We start from the raw sequence: 8,069 nt of genomic DNA, 5'->3' as shown, positions 1-8,069 counted from the left end.
GCTTCCACTTAGTCCTCTTGGGGGACAATATGTGGAGCGCAGTATGAGGAAATTGTGCTTACAGCACCCTGCGGGTTAAACTGGTCAGGGGAGTCTGCTCGATCCAAACATGGCTGTTCAAGGAAACTACTTCTGCAGTATTTCCTTTATCGGATCAGCTAGTGGCGCACATGGAAGTGGTGTGAAAATCGCCTGGGAAGCTTTTTTTTTTTTTTTTCCTGAGGAACATTGCACTAAATGGGAATCGCCTCATGTGGTGGACTCCCATGTGACACGCTTAATCAAAAAGTGCTACTCTACCTATGCCATCCATTTCATCCTTAAAGTAAACCACGGATAGGAAGGTAGAGGTGGGTTTAAAGTCAGTTTTCTCTTTCAGGATTGGTTGATCTCCTGGGTGGCCAAGGCTATGGATTTCTGGGCAGATTCCCCTGAAGAGTCTTTTCTGTCAGATGCTACCACAGGTCAAGTGGCTCTGGTGGGTAATTCAACTACATATATCAACTAGGCTACTTTGGATGCCACTCTTATCCTCTAGGATTTCGGCTGCTGCACTGTCAGCTTGCTGTTCCTTATGGCTGTGCTCTTGGAGAGCGGACTCTAAGAAAGGATTAGTGTCTCTACCCTACAATGGTAAGATCTTGTTTGGTCCTGACCTGGACAAGATTGTGGATACGTTGGCAGCGGCTAAGTCGGCGTGTCTGCCTTCAGCATCTACTACTTCAGGAACCCAGACCTCGTCCTTTCGGCTCCAAGGTAAGCCTAAGGGTCAGCCCTTTCCTAATCAGCCCTCCAAAAGCATACCAAGCCCAAGAAACGGGCCTGGAGTACCAGGCGTCCAAAGCCGATGACAAGTCTTCAGCCTGACGGGGATCCCAAGGCGTGAGATCGACCTTCAGTTTGCCCAGTGCTGGTGTCAGACCACCACAGACACTTGTTAGAGAAGGCTCTCGGGTACGCCCTTGCCTTCCGCAGAAGTCCACCCCAGCAATTCTTCCGCACGAGCACTCTGTCAGTGCAAGGCATTACAAATCCAGAAAGACATACAATCTTTGCTTCAAGCAGGAGTTGTTATCCCAGTCCTGTCTCCTCAAAACGGAATTGGTTATTACTCCAATCTCTTTCTGGTCCAGAAACCGAACTGATCATATCGACCTATCCTCAATCTCAAGTCCCTAAACAGATTCCTCACGGTACCTTGGTTCAGGATGGAAACCCTCTGCTCAATTATACTGGCTATGGAACCGGGGGATTTTATGGTATCGCTGGATATTCAGGATGTATACCTCCATATTCCAATTGCTTCATCTTGCCAGCCTTTCCTCCGTTTTGCTATACAGCAACAACATTTCCACTTTCGGGTGCTGTGCCGTTTGGTCTCTCCACAGCTCCTCAAGTGTTTACCAAGGTTATGGCTGTCATGGCAGCCATAACCTATCTACAGCATAAGGGGGTTAGCCTGTTGCCTTAACTGGAAGACCTTTATTGTTGGCAGGGTATCCAGAAGTTCTTCAACGCCACCTACAGCTGACTGTGTCTGCTTCAGGCTCACGGATGGAGGATCAATTTGGACAAAATCCTCCCGAACTCCATCTGGGAGCTCTGTTGGATTCCCAACAGTAGAGAATCTGACCGCAGAAAAGATCTCCACTTTGCAGACGCAAGTACGCAGGTACCTCCACAGTCGCCGAGTGTCAATCCACTCAACAATGTAAGTACTGGGGTCCATGGTTTTGATGTTTGACATTGTGGAATATGCCCAGTTTCATTCCAGGCCTCTGCAGAAACCTCCAGGTGGAACGGATTACCCCATCAGATAAAAGGCACAATCGATGGTGCTCTCTCCAGTGGTGCGTCTCCCTTGCCTGGTGGCTGCAGACATGTCACCTCACCAAGGGGCGCCTCTTTTGAATTCTGTAATGGGTCCTCCTGGCGACAGACGCTAGTCTCTGGGGTTGGGGCGCAGTGACAGGTCCACACAGCTTTCAGGGGCAGTGGACACCAGAAGAATCTGCTCCACAATCAACATATTAGAGCTTTGGGGCCCTTCAGCAAGCCAAACTCTTACTTCATGGAAAATCCGTACAAGTACAGTCAGACAATGCCACGATAGTGGCTTACATCAATCATCAGGGAGGAACTCTTACGTCAGGCGTCTGTGACAGAGGTGTCATGCATTCTACAATGGGCGTAAGGCCATCTCCCAGCCATATCTGCAGTGTTCATTCCGTGGGTCCTCAATTCGGAAGCAGACTTCCTCAGCCTTCATGACATGCATACACGGGAATGGTCTCTTCACTAAGAGGTGTTTCAACTCCTAGTGGACAAGTGGGGCCTTCCAGAAGTGGACCTCATGGCCTGCAGACTCCACCACAAGCTGCCAAGTTACGGGTCCAGGACAAGAGATGCCGCGACGCTCTGTCAGTAAAGTGGACCTTCCAGTTTGCGTACCTGTTTCCTCCAGTCTCCCTTCTTCCTCGGGTCATTCGAAGGTTCAAGCAAGAGGTAGGAATGGTCCTGCTGGTGGTTCTTGCGTGGTCCAGAAGACATTGGTATTGAGATTTTCGGAGTCTCTCCATCGACACTACGTTGCTGTTGCCTCAATATCCGGACCGGTTGTCTCGGGGTCCTTTTCCTTTACCCGTATCTGGGTCGTCTGTCTTTGTCGGCGTGGCTCTTGAGACTTCCCTCCTTAAAGTCCCAAAGGTTTTTCCAGCTCTGTGGTCAGTACCATGGTCAGAGCCCGTAAACCACCCTCTGCTCGTATATATCACTCATTGTGGCATACTTATTTTCAGTAGTGTCGTCCCAGGGATTATACCTACAATTTTAGCTTTCCTTCAAGCAGGTTTGGACCTTGGTCTCTGCTTAGCCTCACTGAAGGTGCATGTTTCTGCTTTATCAGTTTGGTTTCAACGTAGGATTGCTCCTTTACCAGACATTCGTACTTTCCTGCAGGGTGCCCTGTGGATTCAGCCTCCCTTTGCCCCTCCTGTGGCTCCTTGGGATTTGGCTGTTGTCCTTTTTTAAGGCTCTCCAGAGCCCTCCATTTGAACCACTGGCAGACTTAGGGGTGCTTTCCTGTCGTTCCTGATTTTTCACCAGGACAGGGCGGTTCTTCAGACTCACCCTGGGTTCCTTCCTAAGGTGGTCTCTACTTTACACATTAATGAGGAAATTTATTGTTCTGGCCTTTCAATCCCCAGACCTCTCGGCACGTAAGGCCTCATTGGAGGTGGTACGTGCTCTCAGGACTAATGTGGACTGTGCCAGTTCCCTTTGGAAATCAGACTCCTTATTTGTCCTCTACGGTTTTCCCAAGAAGGGATGGCCAGCCAATAAACAGACTTTGGCTAGGTGAATTCGTATGATATGAGGCTTACACTCAGGAGGACCTTCCTGTTCGCCTTCTGTTACTGTTCATTCTACTCTGTCTGTGGGTCCATATTGGGCAGCTTGCCATGGCGCCTCGGCTGTTCAGCTTTGTAAGGCGGCCACCTGGTCTTCTATCCAGACCTTTTTTAAGGTTCTATACATTTGCTTCTCAGGATGCTTCCTTTCGGGCGCCGGATTCTCCTGTCGATCAGGAGCGTCCCCACCCTTGAAGGACTGCTTTGGACATCCCCAAGGTCTCCCTGTGGAGCCTATGGACCCTGAAGAAGAAAATGAGCGCTATGGTAAGAACTTACCTTTGTAATCTCTTTCGTCGAAGTCCACAGGGCACCCACCCTGACGCTCCTTGCTTCAGATGGATTTCACTCTGGTCACCGGTTTTCCGTCTCCTTTATATAAGAATGTGATTCTTGAGTGTTCCAGACTTTCTTCTCTTTTTTTTTTTTTTTTTTTTATCCTCCTCCGGCCTTTGGCTTGTTACGAACTGAGGTGCCTCTGGCCTGGGGGTGGGGTATAGGGAGAGGCCCAGTGCATCCTGGATGGAAAAAAAATTAACTGCGTGGTGCCTGGATATCCTTGCCATCATGTAAACCCCAAGGTCTCCCCGTGGACCCTATGGACTTTGAAGAAAGAGAGATAACAAAGGTAAGTTCTTACCATAGCTCCATTTTTTTTTTTTTTCTCTCTGACTTTGTCCTAACATACAGGTGTATTCAGGGTTTTTCCTGTGCCTCACATCTATAAAGCTAAGTATTTGTGAGGCTTGTCACATACAGTTGGTTATTGCACTGTGCCATATTTGTGCTGTGTGCTCCTGCAGCTTGCCCAAATATAAGACTGGGCCAGTATATTGCATTCCTACTAGTATCCTACATTTTCAGTGGTTACATTATACCCAGTGCCATATTGCTCTACAGCTATGTCTAGCAAAGGCAAGAGTAACAAACAGGCATCTGCACCCATACTGCTATCATGCAAATTATGTGCTGCAGGCTTAAGTAAGGAGGATTTGGTATAAGATGGGTTATGTAGTAAGTGTTATACTCCACCAGGCCCATCAGGTTCCCCAGCGCCTGTACAAGAGCCCCCCTGGGCTTCTTTCTCTGAAGTGCTGGCTAGTATTGCGGACCGCTTAGCGGTTCCTGCTGTAATTCCCTCTTTGGGGTTGCCACAATAGGTTCAGGCGATACAGGTAACCCCCCCCCCCCCACCCACCATGGATAGGTGTTCTTTTTGAAAGGGAGTAGAGGTTACCCACCAGACACTGCACCGAGTTAAACTGTTGCAAGGTGAGAAGCCCCTACCCAGTAAGCCTTTTAAATGTCCTGTGTTATCTTCACAGTCCACGCAACTCAGAGTCTGAAGTATCATTTGAGGAGGCAGAAGATGGTGATCTCTCTAACGCTGACTCCTCTGGTGGAGGATGAGTCTGTCCAAAATTAATATTCCTGTCTTGATACGAGCTGTCAGACCCATCTTACTAATAGAAGAGGACGAGACAGCCCCTAAATCCAAGCACTCTCTGTTTTAAATGACAGAAAGTGGCTTCAGCAGAATTCCCTCTTTCTACTTCAGGGTCCATAGGGGGTCCACAGGGTTGACCTTGGGGTATAGGTTGGGAACCAAATCCGGGCACCACGCAGTTAAAGCTTTTAGCTCCCAGGATGCACTTGGGTCTACTCTCACTATAACCCCACCCCCAAGCCAGAGGCACCTCAGTTTAAGTTGGTGCCCAGCCGGAATCGGGTCACCGTTTAGTGCAGTGGGGAGCTGATTAGCAGCCCCTAAGCTTTATTTTTTCTAAAGGACAGAGTTTTTTATTTTTCCTTTGGATTCTTCAGAGCGGCAGCGTCGGACTGTCCATAGGACGTCTAAGCTGCCGCTCCGTCACCCCGCTGGCACTGAGACGCCAGTACAGATCTGGGGATCTCAGCGGGACCCCAGAGTCTGTACTAGCCGGACTCTGCGGGCGCCCAGGACTGCTGCCGGATCCACGGGGAGCAGGTAAGGCGCGGGTCACCGCTTGCGGTGATCCGCGCATTTGAAATGCACTCCTGTGCCTCCGGTCTTTGGGGACAGACCAGTGGCGGCGGGCCCCCCATACCCCGTGTGTCCACTAGACCACCAGGGACTTAGTGTTCGGTGCAGGGAGCCGGCGTCCCGGGAGTTAATAGCCGGCCAGGGGAGACAGCCTTCCCTGTTACAGCGGCTCCTCCCTTCAGCTCAGCGCACCTTTCAGTATCTATAGTCTGGCGTCGCTGAGCTGCTTCCTCCGCGGGCCACGCTTCTTCTGAGGTCTCCAGCGGCCATTTTCTCTGTGGTGCAGCAGAAATCTCTGGAGATGGCAGTGAGTCCAGTCCCCCTGCGTACCTCACCATCAGGTCAGTGTACACAGCGCTGTAGCCTTCCCAGACACTGAATCTGGGTAAGTTGAATGCAGTGTAATAGTGCAGTATATTATGACATGTTTATGTATATATGTGTATATCTGCATTGTATGTGACTTATGCTAGTGCTGACTGCACTTTATTCCCTCACCTGTCAGTGTATATCTATCCCTTTCCTTATCTGCCCTAATACAGCTGTACTTGGGGTGGTTCTGAGACCTCACATTTATATACTTGTTAATATTTGTGAGGTTTGTCACATACTGTTGCGTGCTGCACGTTGCCATATTTTGAGTGGAACTGTGTGTTGCATACGCTGAAAATGGGTCCCTGCAGCTAATTTTTAGTATCAGGACCAGTATAGCGCTGCTTGATCACAAGGCTTGGTCAGATATGTCTGACCAGGAGATAGAGCGTTATACTGCACCCATTTTTACTATCCTGCAAGCCATGTGCTGCAGGTGTTAGTGCGGAGGATTTAACTCTTAAAGGGTTCTGTATGTGGCGTCATCGGGTGCCGGCCCCTTTCACGACCCCCTTGGGCGGTTTGTTTTCTCGGGATCCTCTTAATTGCGGATCGCCGGGCGGGCCCCATTGTTGTACCTCACTTGGGGTTACTTCACCATACTGCCCTTTTTCATCTCAGGGTATCTCGCAGTTTCTTGCACATCCCCTGTGACACAGACTACCGCTCCCTACAGGGGTTTTTCGAGTATATGAATTCCCCCTGGTGCCACAATAGTCTGTCATGCCCCTTGCAGGGATTACCACAACAGCCACCCTGGGTGGATGTCGTTTTTCTATGAAACGCAAATTGGCGTGGTTGACGCCCTGTGGTTACTTCCCACTTGGCTCTACCGTGGACTGGATACTGTTTTGGGCTCTTTCCCTCTTACACGGGGGGAAGCCTATCTCAAGTATTATTATCCCTGTTTTAGGGCTGGTAGCAGGTCCATTCTGGTTAGAGTGAATGTTGACCTGCACCTGTATCATACACCCTCAGTATTACGTGCCTTCTGGGTCCCTGTTGCTGACTAGCGGGTGGATCGCATGGCGGGACTCTGGCTGTTGCCAGATATGAGGTATTACAACAGTGTTTGGTCTCCTGTCCCAAATTCCCTGAGGGTCATCATGAGCCCCTCCTGGGGTGGATGGGCGTGTTACTCGTCGGATTACAGACGTTACTACGTATCCCATTCCTGCGTGGTTGGATTCTTCTGATCCGTAGGTGGTAACTCTGCCTGAAATCAGTATACTCGCTTTCAGGGGTTGTTACCCATCCTACCATGGCTATAGCATGGTTGGTTAATACTATTGCATACTGAGCTGATGCATTTGTAATGTTTTTTCCCCTCCAACACGTCTGGGGTTCAAATGTATTTGGTCGCTCACGTAATATATGCAGTTGTCATAGGTGGACATGCCTATATTGGATACCAGCTCCTAACTTTCAGAGTTCCGGCTGCGACGATATCCTCCGTAATACCCTATGGCTGCGCTCTGGGAATGCAGAGGTGCAGATACCATCAATAGGGTATATCTTGTTGGGTCCTGACCTTGACAGTGGCAGTACAAATTTCCCGCCGACTATTAAGTCTTTTTGTACTCTGGGTCAGCCTAAAGGTCTGTTTCTTCATAGACTGTCGGCCTTTACAAGGGCCGACATATCCAGTTCCGAGCAGGCCTGGACTGCCAGCCGATCCTGCTTCTGAACCTACGGATATATCGTCAGCCTGACGAGACAGGCCTACCACTGGGAGATGGCGATTTCTCAGTTTGCCCGGTACTAGTGTCTAGTTGCCGCGGCTACGTGGGTAGGAGGGTACGCACTCTTTGCTTAGGCGGCCTATTTCCATGTGATGGTACGCAGGCCCTTATTCGGAACAGGGCCTTACAAATCCAGAAAGCTATACAGTTATTGCGGTAAGCGGAGCTAATTGGGCCATCCCCACTTTCTCAGCGAGGGACTGGTTGTTCTGCTTTCTTTCTGGTGCGGTGGCTGAATGGTCCTCTTTGGCCTATTCTCTGTCTCAATTCCCTGAACCAGTTCCTAAAGCTACCTGGGCTCAGGAGGCAATCCCGATGCTCCATCATACTATGTTTGGAACCTGGGGACTTTATGGTATCACTGGATATACAGGACGCATGCCTACGGGTACTTACAGAGACCTTACCTCAGCATGGACTGAGGTTTGCTGTATCACAGCACTTACGATTTTTCGGGCTCTGCCTGTTGGGACTGCTCTCAGCCCCACAGGGGTTTACCAGTGTTTTGGATTTTCTGACAGT

Source organism: Taudactylus pleione, unplaced genomic scaffold, assembly GCF_031769625.1.
Source record: "Taudactylus pleione unplaced genomic scaffold, aTauple2 ptg000233l, whole genome shotgun sequence".
NCBI lineage: Eukaryota > Metazoa > Chordata > Amphibia > Anura > Myobatrachidae > Taudactylus > Taudactylus pleione.
The sequence above is the reverse complement of the archived record's forward strand: the minus strand, read 5'-3'. Positions refer to the sequence as shown.